The sequence below is a fragment of the Octopus sinensis genome, linkage group LG13 (assembly GCF_006345805.1).
Source record: "Octopus sinensis linkage group LG13, ASM634580v1, whole genome shotgun sequence".
Taxonomy (NCBI): Eukaryota; Metazoa; Mollusca; class Cephalopoda; order Octopoda; family Octopodidae; genus Octopus; species Octopus sinensis.
Genome location: NC_043009.1, coordinates 31,925,219 through 31,940,991, shown reverse-complemented (window position 1 = coordinate 31,940,991; position 15,773 = coordinate 31,925,219). Strand labels below are relative to the sequence as shown.

General features: G+C 34.0%; 1 long non-coding RNA gene across 1 annotated transcript in view; it reads right to left on the bottom strand.

Annotated features, from left to right (window-relative positions):
- LOC118765785 overlaps nt 1-15,397 on the bottom strand; it is a 265,208-nt gene extending 249,811 nt beyond the window's left edge. The window contains exon 1 of the long non-coding RNA XR_005001663.1: nt 15,355-15,397. This is a non-coding gene — a long non-coding RNA (uncharacterized LOC118765785). The remainder of the gene's footprint in view (nt 1-15,354) is intronic.
- Nucleotides 15,398-15,773: the final 376 nt, after the last annotated feature.

The window sequence follows — 15,773 nt, the reverse complement described above, 5'->3', positions numbered from 1 at the left end:
ATTGTAGTTCACATGGTAAATATCATATATTTTAGGCCAACAGGTTTTGGGGTCTGACAATATACTATATATATATATATATGTATATATACATATATTGTAATATTACAATGTTACAATATTACAATAACCAATAATATGTTGTGCATGTATAGTTATATTGCGATTATGAAATTAGCATTAGCTTATCTCACTCTTTCTCACGGAGCCCCTAAGAAGTTTTTTCAGAACCCTAGGGTTCCGGAGAACCCTAGTTGAGAAACGGTGCTGTAGGGTAACAATATTGGTTTTAAGTTTTGGCACAAGGCCACCAATTTTGATGAAGTGGATAAATCAATTACATCGACTCTGGTACTTAACTGGTAATTATCTTAGTAACCCTGAAAGGGTGAAGGTAAAGTCAACCTCAGCAGAATTTGAACTCAGAGCATGAGGACAGATAAAATGCTGCAAAGTCCAGTGTGCTAATGATTCTGCCGGCTCACCAACTTTGTAGTGTAGCACTATTTAAATCTACCTTCTGCCGAGGTTGATTTGCCGTTCATCCTTTTGGGGTTGATAAATTAGGTACCATACTATGGTCATACTATCTAATTGACTGGCCCCCTCCCACAAAATTTCAGGCCTTGTGCCTAGAGTAGAAAAAATACTTCAATATAGTATATCTTGTGTTTTATTTGTAAATTTTCAAGTTTATAATGTAAGAGGGTGTCAAGGGTTTGAAAGACAAAATTTATATGAAGAAGTTGTAAAATGTCTTTTTGTTTTTTTAGTTCCCTGAGTGTGGAAGAAATAGAAATGACCATGACCTTAGCAGATCCTCCAAGACTGGTGAGCTTCATGCTGTTAATTTTCCATTTAAGCTGTTGAAGATTAAAATGTGCAGGAAAGATATGAGCAGGAAAAAGATTCTAGAGGATTGATGCTCTGGGAAGAAAGGACCAAAACTAGTTGTTAATGCAGTGCTAGGTGAGGTTGGACACAACAAGAAATATGAGAGGTAGAATGCCAAACAGGTCTGGGGTGTGTATATGATGGAAATAAAAGACCAGACAGCTCCAAGGAACAGAAGCTCTTATAGGAACAATTGAAATTGCCAACCGTTTTTGTAGAGAGATTGTTTAACATTTAATTACATTACACTTTTAATCCTAACCTGCTTGAGACCAACCACACTAAAGTAATCCTAATTAAAGGAAAATCTCAACTGGAATCTCATTACAACAAGAATGATGTTGTGGGATTTCTGTTGATCAACACTATTGCAATATGATAATATATTAAATTACAGAAATTTTAGTAAAACCCTTCAAAATAATGATTACAATGAAAAATGAACAAAAAAAAGGAAAAAGGAAAAAGAATTGTAAACAGTCTAGTTGTTGGAAATCAAGTCATATACAGGGTTCCTAGAAAATAAGATGTGAAATTATTCCTCAGGTACTTAGTAAGATAATCAGTAAAAGTGTTAAGAAAATAATTCAGAAATAATAGAATCTGTTTTTATAATTAATTTTCATAATGAGCATCATGAAATAAAAGTGGCTAATTAGCATAGTTGTTTGAATATTCTAAGAATAAATGACTTATGCCTTGTGGTTAATGTTCTGGGTTTGAGCTGTCTAAACTTAAAAATAACATTTCATTATATATTTCAGATTAAAGTGGTGAATGGACAGAATTGTTTCCACACCAAACTAGAAACAATTCATCCATCTTTATGTTTTGAGTTCAAATTTCACTGAGGTCAACGTTGACTTTCATCCTTCTGGGGTCGATAAATTAAGTACATATATATATATATGTATATATATAAATGACTTCGGAGATAATCATCATCATTAAATGTGTGTTTTTCATACTGGCATGGGTTTGATAGTTTGGCAGGAGCTGGCAAGGCTGGAGAGCTGCAACAAGCTCCAGTTGTCTGTTTTGACATGGCTTCTATGGCTGGATGTCCTTCCTAATGCCAACCACTTTACAGAGTGTACAGGGTGCTTTATATGTGGCGCCAGTACAGATGCTTTTTATATGGCACCAGCATGGGTGTTTTATACATGGCATCAGGACATGCTGTTTACATGTATGTGTGTGTGTATGTATCTTATGATATATATACATATATTTAATGATATAATATATATATTATATATATATATATATATATATTTAATGATATAATATAAATTTAAGTTTTCACTTCTGCACTCTCTCACTCTGTGAGAGCCTCAGTTCAAATCGCACGTGTCTTGAATGGGCTGGAGTATTTCGATTTTGGATGTATTTGGGGTACTTAATTGTGCTCATGACTTAGTGTTTTGCTTCTTCCATGGGTATGAGTATCTCATTTATTTCTTTATAACATTTATCACTGACGAAGGGAGGGTTCTTACGAACTAACCCTGAAATCGGTCTGATATGGTAATAATGGAATATTTTAGAAATTTCTGTCAGCTGTTTTTCGAGTAGCATATGTATTGTGATAAATTATATGGTAATGGACACTATGTCCAATTTTCGGCATAGTTGGCATTAGAAATGTTTCCGTTTGCCCTTATTTATAAGTTGTTTATATATAAATATATATCTTATGATACCTTATTTTATATTCTGAAACAATGGTTTTCAAGCTTTGCATTGCAGCACTTTTGTATGTCACCAATAAATTTTGAAGTGAGTATCCAAGTCAAATCGAACTAACTGTGAAATATATTTGAGAACTGACAGAAATGTGTATGAGTAAGTACATCACACGTAACTGTTGATGTGATATTTAAGTGCAAATAAAACTTAGTGTGTCGTGGAAAATTCTAATTTTTTTTAGAAAAAGTTTTACTACCGTTAAAAGTCTGGAAAGTTCTATAAAGTATTAAAAGGTTTTGTTGTGCATCTGTGACTTCATTACAGATGCAATTCAAAAATCATCCATAATATATATATATGTATCATTTTTTTTTTTTGTGGTGACATTACTATAAGCATTTTGCTGATTAACTTATTGTAAAACAAAATTCATTTGAATGAATTGTATTTTGCATAAATAATCGAAATTTTGTCAAATGTCTTTAAGATTTGTCATATTGGTTAAAGTTGTGGAAACAAATGTCTTACTTTTGCTTTATACTTTTTACCCCATTTTATATTTGAACCTGTTCACCTGTTGTTTGGGATTTATACACAGAAAGCAGCTGCTGCTCGTGGGTCAGAATGTCCTAGATTGATATGAAACTGGACAACAGTACCTTCTAAGTTAAGGTGGATATTTGCCTGACCCATTTGGCAAATATGTATTTAAGTCAGGAAAGAAGGTATTGCCCAAGACTGGTGGAAAGAAGGGACTGAGAGAGGAAGTTGTCCTTAATCCAAAAACCTGGCTGAAATGATTGCAGTAGAGTGGGGACCACTAAAGACAGCCATGATGGCTGATGGTGGCATTAAACTGTAAAATGTGTTAAGCCTACAAGCAAGTAGGTCACAGTGGGATTTGAACTCAGAATGCAAATGGCCAGAACAAGTACCACAGAGTATGTGCCAAACGTAAAGTTGAAGGTGTAGGGAAATGACAGAGCTAAAAAGATGCTGTATGATCCAACTGTGTTGTTTTGGTGATAGAAGAATGTAATTCATTTGTCTCTTTTGATGTAGACACGCATAATATTTGATCTTCAGACCTACCAATTTACTAATGACAATAGCTGTCTCTACTGCTGTTTCTACAAAGATATATGTATGTATATTAAATGCTTGCTTTCCTTTGATCTTACCACAGTATTTGATGGGTGGATTACAGCCTCTGATATGTAACTCTCAACTAAATTATTGATGAGAATGGTATTCCAGTTCCATGAACAATCCAATAGATACAGAAAACTAATCTTCCTGTTCAAGTATTTGTTATTGCCATGTAAAATATAATATTCTGGGTTCCCTTCATTTATGAGCAGCAAGATCCCAGAACAGAGTATTCCCAATGGAACTAATCAAACGATTTCATTAACTCTCCTATGAACTAATTCTTGCAAACACAGATAGGGTTCAAATTTTGGCACAAAACCAGCAATTCTGGGTGAGGCATAAAGTCGATTACCATTTCTAATTTCTCAGCTTTAATTATTTTCGGCACCAACTTAGTTCCTTTCATTAGCATACACCACTTTGAATCGTTTTCATATCCTTGTATTATTATGAAGTAATTTTGTATCTTCAAGTTTTATTCTCATATTTTATCCTACAACTTATTCGTTCTCATCTTTTATTTTTATTTCAGGTTTCTTTCTTGCTTTGAACTCATTGATAGTGTCACTACTATTACACCAACATTATTACGTTTGTTTCAATACTAAATAACTGTGTTTTTCTTTTATTCTTCTTTTATTTGTTTCAGTCATTTGGCTGCGGCCATGCTGGAGCACCAACTTTAGTCGAAGAAATCGACCTTTACAAGCCTAGTATTTATTCTGTTGTCTCTTTTGCCAAACCACTAAGTTACGGGTACGTAAACACACCAACATTGGTTGTCGAGCGATGGTGCTGGGACAAAGAGACACACAAACATATACATATATATACATATACGACGGGCTTCTTTCAGTTTCCATCTACCAAATCCACTGACAAGCCTTCAGTCAGGCCAAGGCTATAGTAGAAGACACTTGCCCAAGGTGCCATGCAGTGGAACTGAACCTGGAACCATGTTGTTGGTAAGCAAGCTACTTACCACACAGCCACTCCTGGTCACATTCAGTTCTAAAGTGTTTCTTTTTTTGGTCATAATCCCCGCTCCCCAATGTCTTCATTTTTTTCTCTTTTACTTCTGTAATTCTGGTTTCAATTCTTTGTAATGTCTCTTCTTTTGTACAATTATTATGTTGTCATTCTGCAGTCAGAATCACAACTTAGACTCCAGAATATGCTAGAACTTTGTTCTGGTTTCTTTCCTGGGGACTTAATTTAACTTAATGAATAATTCAATAACTTGAAAGTAATGAGATTTTATCCATTCTATTTAATGGTATTTTTATTCATATTATGAATCGGAATTTAATGGAACTTCTTCCTGTACAAACTTTGTTTTGCCTCGTTGCATTTCATTTGCATGTATAACTAATCTAAGAGAACTCCTGGTAAAATTAATAGGGTATCAAACAGGATAACGAGGGTAACAGTTGGTGGTTTGCATCCTGTAGGCTGTAACCAAGACATTTAATTTCTAAAATGGCCAAGTTCAATAAGAATTAGTACAAATGCTGTAACAATTGAGGATCTTCAACAGCCAATTCTTCTCTTTCTGTAGATGTCTCTGTAAGAGAAAGAGACTGGCTCAGAACAACAGTTTAGATTATGTCCTTTGTCATCTCCTGTAACAAAATAAATTATGATATTTGTGCTTTCATTTTTATCACCAAAGTCAAATTTAACCCTTGACTTTTCGGTGCTGATAAAATGGGCAACAATCCAGCATGGGGAATTTGAGGAACAGTAAGATTGTCATACGAAATACTTTTTGGTATTTGTTCTGGCCATTTGCATTCTGAGTTCAAATCCTATTGTGGCCTACTTGCTTGTATGCTTAAACCATTTCACAGTTTAACACAACCATCTGGCATCGTGACTGCCTTTAGTGTTCCCCACTGTGCTGCAATCATTTCAGCAAGTTTTCTGGATTAAGGACAACTTCCTCTCTCAGTCCCTTCTTTCCACCGGTCCTGCAGTCTCTATAAAGGGTCTTTAGCAATGCCTTCTCTCCTACCTTAAATATAAAACAACAAAGATGCATCCGAGTTAAATCAAATACGTTTCCGTGAGTTTTTGAAAAGTTCATGTATTTTATTTTAATTACAATTTAATATTATTCAAAGCTTTGTGAAACAGTTTATAAAGAACAGAGGTTGGTGTCTCAAATCCAGTTAGATAATGGGAGATGATCTCTTTTGTGAAAAAGAAAAGAGAGGAATGTCAATGATATCTTTCTTGTTACAAATAATGACATGCTGAAGTTGCTAACTGTTAACAAAGGCGTTATAGCATGATATAAGCAGGCATAAACAAAGCCTTTAATGATCGAAATTCAACCCAGCATCTTTGATAATTGCAAACCAATCCTTCATATGCTCAGTAAATATACCTTCACATAAAAAGCAAATTCTCTAAGAAGCTTGTTTGATAATTGCTTGTCATGTAATGGTTCAGTGAATTAGATGAGAAAGTATGAAGGAACTTGGTGTAATCATGTAAAATATCACCAGAGAATTCAAGAAAACCATTTCAATACGTTCCTACTATAACTAATTGGTTTGATCTTACTTGTAGAAGATTTCAAGAAGTATTTCCTTGTCATTTCATGCCGAAAAGCAAAACGAAAGTAAAAAGAAAAAAAAGATGAAAAGACAAAAATCAAACTAGATATAAAAAAAAGCATGTTTTTACATTTGTATAGCAAGAAGCCATCACTGAATGACCATAAATCAAATTGCACATTGATATTTTGAAATTGATGTTTTCTATATTGCTTCACTGCTTTATCAAAAGAAAATGGTGCTCTTTGACGGAAACAGACATTTTTGACATCGTGAAGCATCGCTGTTCTTTAAGGGTGATTAGTTTTCTGATTTGATCTAATGATTGATTTCTTCTTTATCTTCTGTTGGCAAGTGTTAAGTTATAATGGCCATTCCTGTGATTTCACTTGTCTTTTGTCTCTTTGACATTCTACACTTATTTGTTAAGGCTTTTGTTGTGTTTTGTACAAGGAAATACTTTTAACTCCGTGATCCGAAAGCATCCATCTCTCTTCTATACGCACACATATACGTGGAGACCATGTACATAGTTACAAAAATTATAAATACATATATGTGCAGTTACACACACACACACACACATGATTGTCTAATATATTTATGTATGATTATATATGTATCTATCTATCTCCATATATATATATATATTAATAATAGTCTAAATGCAGATATATATATATAGCTGTTTTAACTATATGATGCAATGGCACACACACACACACACCCACACACACCTTATGCTTAGGCATATCAATATATATATATATATATATATATATATATATAATATATATATATATATATATATATATATATGTTTGTATGTAAGTAGATATAGTTTTCTAATATATGCATATATTTGCACAGATATATTTTTCCTTAGATATCTTTTCATGTAGAAAAATATAAGTTATAACGTTACATGCAACATATTTATCTATGCAGATATAAATGAGATAATAATTGTCAGTTCTTGGTTGAACATAACAAAGACCAGATCAGAATGGTTGCAAGAAGTCAAAAACCATATAAAGTTGTTCAGATTTAGAAAAATCTAATGAAACAGGTTTACAAGAAAACATGGTATAGTGAAGGGCTTATGCTACTGCTGCTACTACTACTGCTACCGCTGCTGCTGTTGTTGTTTAAAGTATTCTCAGATCAACTCTGATCAAAAAGATGTATGAAGAAAAACATTTCATCCTTAGCAATCGCATCTATATTCAGATACGTGTGGGGGTGGCTGGAAAGTTCCTGGTTTTAAGAGTACTACAAAAGGTCTGGCGGGAGGCCCGACCTTCTGAGTTCTTTTACAGGGCTCAGAAAAACTGAAGAGCCACTGCAATAAGTGTGTGAATCTGAGTAGGGAATATGTTGAATAAAGATCATAATTAACTGATCCTCCTGTATTTTTCATTTTTTATCCAAAGCCAGGAACTTTTCAATATATCTATTGTTTATTTGTAAGATGGTAGAGTGTATGATTTGATTGAAATTTAGCTCATGTGTCTAGCATAATAATTGTCAACATAAAAGTTCTCCTGTTGGCTGTTTGGATGGCCAACAGTGGAATCCATTTGTATTTTGGGAACCTTTCACTCAAGGAATAAAGAAAACACAAATATAATTAATAATTAAAATAATAATTAGGATGTAAAAACAAACAAGATTTTGAAGAATTTGGCTTCCCGATTTGACTTTCAAATTTAGAGCAAAGATTGAAAGAAGTTCAAGAAAATTGAAACAAGTTTGCTTGAAATTGTTCCAAGAAAGCATTTTAATGGAAGTGAATCTTTAGAAACGGTACAAGACCACGTAAAACATTATTGTATACAGACTCAGTTTCTTGAAGTCTTTTTTTGAAAAAAAAAAAACAAAAAAAGAGCTCATAAATACTAAACGCTGGAATGGCTGTACGGATTATGTTGCTTGCATTTTAACCATGAGGTTTTGGGTTCCATCTCATTGTTTGGCACTTTGAGTCTCTTCAAATATTGATACAGCCTGAAAAAGAGTTTCGTGAGAGAAATTGATAATAGGGAATTGCATAAAAGTTTCCTCCTCCTCCTCCTCCTGCTCCTCCTCCTCATGATCATCATCTTCATCATCATCACCACCACCACCACCACCACTTCTCCCCTCACATCCTCCTCTATCCCCCCTCTGTTCCACTTATACCTCACCTCCACTATTCATCATCTGCTTCTTTCTCTATCTCACCTTCTTTTGACTCAAGGCTATGTTAGAAGACATTTGCCAAGAAGCCATGCAATGGAACTGAACCCAGAACCAACTGGTTGTGAAGCAAGCTTCTTACCACACAGCCATGCCAGTCCCTGTATGACTCTTCTGCGCAGTTTCCATGAAGCAAACTTGGACACAAAGCTTTGGGCAACTCGATGCTATAACAGAGGACATTTGCTCATGGTGCTGTGCAAGAGGATTGAACCCTAAACCACATGACTATAAAGCAAAATTCTTCACCTTACGGCTATATTTACATTTCTATAATGAACTTCAAGACAAAGATGTAAGTATTACTTAAAACTGAGTGGCTGGCCATGGGTAGAACACCTTTCATCATAGACCTACTCAATTATGACTGACCTAGGGTTAAACAACAACAACACCAAAATATTGATCTCTCTTCTATTCTTTTCCCATGGCTACCATCGACTCTATCTTCCTCAGTTCAGTTGCATCACTTGACAAAGGAATATTATATACAACCATTCAGCTGGTCATTCACTCTTTGTAAACACCCCCATTTTCAATAATGTTTTAAAAAGACAGGGTTTTGAATACATCATCGAATATGTTTAGATCGAGTTAAGTCAAGCTTCAATAGAACACAGTCACTATATGTGTGTGCGTATATCCGACGTGTGTGTATTGAGTGAGCTAATATTCAATGTGCGTACATGTATGTGTGTGTGTGTGAGTGTGTCGGTGTGTGTGTGTGTGTTTGTGCAAATATATGATTCTATATTCAAATAGATTTGTAACTGTTGTAATAGATTTGAATATTTATAAATGTACACCCATGTTTATATATCAGAATTGAAGTGTCCATAGATTCAAATCCATCAACACAAGCATACATATATATATGTGTGTATGTGTGTGTGCATGTGTGCGTGTGCGTGCATGTGTGTCTGTTTGTTTGTATCTGTGTGTGTGTGCATGCATGTATGCATATATATATATATGTATATGTATAATACATATATATACATATATATGCATGCATATATGAACATATATATATACACACATATATAGATACATTCATGCATATATATATATGCATACATACATGCATACATACATATATACATCATACATCATACATATATTGTGTGTGTATATATTACGTATATACATAAGCACATGTATATACATACCTATATCTATCTATTTATATATATATGTGTTTGTGTGTGTGTGTATGTATACATGTAACAAATATGTATGTGTGTGTATGCATGTGGTGTATGTGAAGTATGTTTGTATGGTTTTGCATACATACATACATACATACATGCATACATACATATATATATATGCATATGTATGCTTAAAATTGTACACAATTCTTTCTGCATACATGGGTGGTATGTTCATGTGAAGAACCTAATCAATCATATACAAAGAAATGTGAGTATATCATAGATATGTGTAATTAAATAAAGAAAAAAATGTATAGGACACACAGACATACACACACATCACGCACGCACACAGAAACACACATATATATGCAAATATATACAGAACACATGAACATGCATAGTTTTTTGTTTTTTTCTCTATCAGGACAGGACAGGCAGGTAGAGATATAGAAAAACTGACAAATAAGACAGATAGATAAATAAACAGATAAATATATAGATAGACAGATAGTTATATAGACCAAGAGACTGATATATATATACATATATATACATTCATATATATACATACACACACATACATACATATATATATGGAAAGATAGATAGATAAATAGATGGGTGGATAGACTGACAGACAGGCATGTATATATATATATATATACATATATATATATATATATATATATATATATATATATATATATATGTATATATATATATATATATGTGGAGAGGTAGATTGATAGACAGATAGATAAAAGACAGACAAATAGACAGGTATGTAGAAAGACGATAACTAGATAGATGGATGGATAAATAGATGACAGATAGATAACCAGATAAACAGATTGATAAGTATAAGCAGAAGTGAAAAAAAACAAAACAAAAAAAACCTGCAACAACAAAATAAATATTTAGCATTTGTTTTGATATCATTCTTTTTTCCATTATTTGCAGCATTAACAGGATTGGCTTGAAAATTCAACACGAAATAAAGTGAATATATACAATCTAGTTAGTGACATGAGCAGTGTTTTTTAAGAACATCTATTGTTTCATTCTTCTAAGTTATTTATTTTATCAACATATAATTGGTTTTTATTTTTATGGTTGTTTGTGTTGTTTTCGTATATATTACACCGGAATTGTTTTTGCAAGGAAATATTAAATAATTACTTTGATTCATCTGCTGTGTATTTTCAGTTCCATGTCAACCAACATTTCATATATTTCTAATGGGATTTTGGTTTAGAATATCCATAGAAGGGAGAGATTTGCTTTGTTTGTTTTCATGGGGATGTAGAATGCATGCAAGCGCACACATGCACACATGTATGTGTGCACCCATGTTTGTGTGTGCATGTACGTGTGTGTGTGTGCATGTGTATGCGTGTGTGTGTGTGGGATTGCCACTCTTTTTTTCTGAGAATAAACCATTATTCCAACAATAGTTTTGTTTCCCATCCTTCTATTCCTTCAGATTTTTTAAAAATTTCATTCTTTTTCTTTATATTATATGTGGCTGTTATATGTGCATATATACATGTACTTATATACACATATGACATGTATGTGTGTGTGTGTGTGTGTAGGTATATATCTATCTATCTATCTATCTATCTATCTATCTATCTATCTATCTATATATATATTATATATATATATATATATATACACATACATATATATAAATATTTTTATATATATATATAAACATACATAGATACATACATAATATATATATATATATATATATATATATATATACACATACATATATATAAATATTTTTATATATATATATGAACATACATAAATACATACATACCCACACACATATATATCTGTATATATATGTATATATATATATGTGTGTACATACACACAGATATATAAACTGTACACACATATATGTGCATATATATACACACACACACACACACACACACACACACACACATATATAAAGAAAGAATAAAATAGATATATAAACATATATATATATATATATATGCAGATAGATTGATAGATAGATGGATATTGGTTACTTAACGTTCATGGGTGTAGAATATATCCACATCATCAGATGATCAGAGTCATGGTGCAGAAAGAATTTAAAAGGAATTTTAAATAGCTTCTAGGTAAAAATATTTAGACCTTCACTGGTCAGTTTAGATTACATTAGTGTTTCATTAATTTGGCAACATCAGGTGCTTCATTGCATGCTCCACGTGGTACAGTGGACAGTATGTTGGCATAAATTAGTCGGCATTCTGTAGTATTTGGCATTTCAGAGACAAGAGTTACCACATGGTTTGGTGGTATCAGATTACTTATATCTGCATAATAAGCTTCACATGCTCAAATACATGATCACACACACACACATACCACACACTCACACACATATATGCAATACAGAAAAACATACACATACATGTGCACATGCATATACACTCAAAAACGAGCACACACACACACATCCACATATATACAGTAATGTTACTGGTTTCTAATGGGTTAACAAAAGACATTGTGGTGTCATCTCATATCAGACCCAATTGTGCAAACAAATTATCAAAGACATTCTTTCCATGCCCATTCCTTCTATACAGATATAGCTTATCTCAAACTACATGATTTCCATAGTTTTTCTTTTTAAAGCTGTCATTTGAGAGCAATGTCAATCCTATTCCATCTTGGCAGTCTCTCATTAGTTAATAACAAGAATTGTGGTAGCAGGTCATAACCATAGAACCATCTGTCACGAAAGCCTCACATCAAGTTCTAGACTTCTCCCTTGATACATATTTCTTGAGTGATAGCAAAACCTCTTAACACAGATCAATATTTTTGAAAGATATTTCGGAGACATGAAGGCACAGGTGAAACTCTCTAGACATCATCAAAAGCAAATTTTTCTAGGTCATTACAAATTACTCAAATTGTTTGTTTACAGAATAAATATTTTTTTACCTTTCTGTTTTTTTTCTTTCGTTTTTCCGTTTATTGGATGTAATTTAGTGTAAATCAAAATCGTCAGGTTCTGTGTCTTTGAAATATTTTCTCTGTTGATAGGTGACAACTTTGCTAATAGACAAGTCATTACCAAAGACAGTTCTTCACAGATGATTTTTTACTGTGTTTTAGATAAAAAAATAAATAGATAAATAAACAAGTTATAGAATAGTTGGTCCATTTGTATGGTCGTTCAGGAAACTCTGGGATACTCTTTACTCTTTTACTTGTTTCAGTCATTTGACTGCAGCCATGCTGGAGCACCACCTTTAGTCGAGCAAATCGACCCCAGGACTTATTCTTTGTAAGCCCAGTACTTATTCTATCGTTCTCTTTTGCCGAACCGCTAAGTGATGGGGACGTAAACACACCAGCATCGGTTGTCAAGCAATGCTAGGGGACAAACACATACACATATATACATATATACGACAGGCTTCTTTCAGTTTCCGTCTACCAAATCCACTCACAAGGCATTGGACGGCCCGGGGCTATAGCAGAAGACACTTGCCCAAGATGCCATGCAGTGGGACTGAACCCGGAACCATGTGGTTGGTTAGCAAGCTACTTACCACACAGCCACTCCTGGAAGCTCAAGTTAAGACTGCTTTTGTTTCAGCAGAAATACATGTTTGCAGAATTGGTTTGTTCTTTGTACTATATGAAAAGCACTGGTGCTGGTGTCACTTAAGAAGCACTGGTGATGGTACCATGTAAAAAGCACTCAGTGCACTCTGTAAAATGGTTGGCATTAGGAAGGGCATCCAGCTGTAGAAATCATCTCAAAAAGAATGATGGAGCCTGGTATGGCTTACAGTCCTACTAGCTCCTGTCAAACCTATTTCTTTACTACCCACAAGGGGCTAAACACAGAAGGGACAAACAAGGACAAATGAACGGATTAAGTTGATTATATCGACCCCAGTGCGTAACTGGTACTTATTTAATCGGCCCCTAAATGATGAAAGGCAAAGTCGACCTCGAATTAGCTCCTGTCAAATCATCAAACCTATGCCAGCATGGAAAATGAACGTTAGATGATGATGATGATATGATGTTGATGTTAATGTACATATGTGTGTGTGCGTGTGCGTGCAAGGTATTTGGGTAAAATTTGACAGTTTGCATACAAGGAATATAAAATACAATATCCCAATCAAAAAGTATGGTTAAAATCAAAACCACCAATTGGATGATGGCTGAAAGATAACAGTTTACTTAAGGTAGTCAACCTTTGCACATGACGAATCTGGAATCTAACACATGTGTTCCCTACGGTGTCCCAAAGAAGATCTTCTAAAAATCTCCCTTGATCTTGGTAGTGCAGTTGGTATCTTTCTCAGATGCGCTCCACACATTGCAATCCTTGGGATTACAATTGGGGGTGGGGGTGGGGTGGAATTAGGTGAAGTCGTAGAAATTCTTTGACAACCACTTCTGATGCTTTCCAGAAGCATGGCAAGGAACTGAATCCTGCTGCCACACATATATGGTCTTCCAGCAGCAACCCACTCCAGGCAGGATTTGACACAGTTTCCGTTAGTTTCACACAGCCAGCTGAATTGAGCTTAAGGCCTGTTCATTAGTTCTTGGACGAATTTGAGAATGTGGACACAGTCAGAATTCCTGATGGCCATGTCTTTGTACTTTCCATTGCAGTCGTCCATGAACAACAGTCATGCTGTTTGGCATTTTGACCCTCGGTGCTGATCATGATGATACAGGAAACTCCAATATTCTGATGGCTTCCAGTCCTCCATGTCATCTAACTTTTTATCAACTACAACTCTTAATCTTTATGCTCTTCAACGTTGTTGACTATTCACCAATAGATCAAGATATTTCTGACAAAATGAGATATAAAAAGCTGTCAAATTTAGTTAAAACACTGTGTGTATATAAATACATACACACATACACACACACACCACACACACACACATATATATATAATATATATATATATATATATGTGTGTGTGTGTATATATATATATGTATGTATATATATATCTGTAAAATAATATGTGACAATTATTCGGTAGCCAAGATAAAACTCTGAGTGTCGGATGCTGAGGTGGAAATCCACACCACCATCTTTTTGTCACATATCATTTTACAGATAAATTTCCTATATTTACATAATATTGAGGTCTCTTTCTTTCTTTTGTTATCTTACCATTTTTACCAATGTGTATATATATATATATATATAATATATATATATAAAAGTATGTATGTATGTACATGGATAAATATATCATGCATCATCACATCATCATTGTTGTCATCATCATCATCATCATTCTCAACATGAAACATTATTTGATCTCAACAGATTGACTGCCATGGATCATAATCTCAGTGTCCCCTCCCCCCCCCACACCTGTACTTTCTTATATTCATTATAATTTAGATCATTCTAATTCTCGATTCCATCCCACCACATAATCTTCATTTCTTTCTTCCACTTTGCCCTACCGTTTCTCCTTCCATTAATCCTTCAACATTCAGATTACTCTGTCAAATGTAATCCTTATTTATTCACATTGTTTTGAATTGATCATGCAATGTCTCATGACTCTGAAATTCCAAAGGTCTGAATATATATTTTTAGAATAGCTTTTAGATTAACTCCAAAACCTGACCACCCTGCCTGGCAAAGCTACACCAACAGAGGTGCCACATCCTATGGACAGAACAAGATTGTGGAGGCACAAAAAAAAAACCACAAACTATACATGTCCAGAGCCAACATTTTGCTTTGAGTCCCAACAGACCACCAGCATCTGACCAGTGTCTGACACTGCTGAATGCACAACATTCAGACTGACTGCAACAAGACACACTGTGCTCTTCTTCCATGTCACGTCCTTGGTCATCACATGGAAGTAATGAGAATAACATTGTCAGAGACGCCAGAACTGATTGGTTTCAACATAAAACAGGAAGGATATCTGGGTTGCACATGACTGGTTTCAGTGATAACTTAAGCCATTTCCCCCACTAATTATGTACCCCATATATTTTCATATTCTCTTTGATGGTGCCATAAGGTTTTC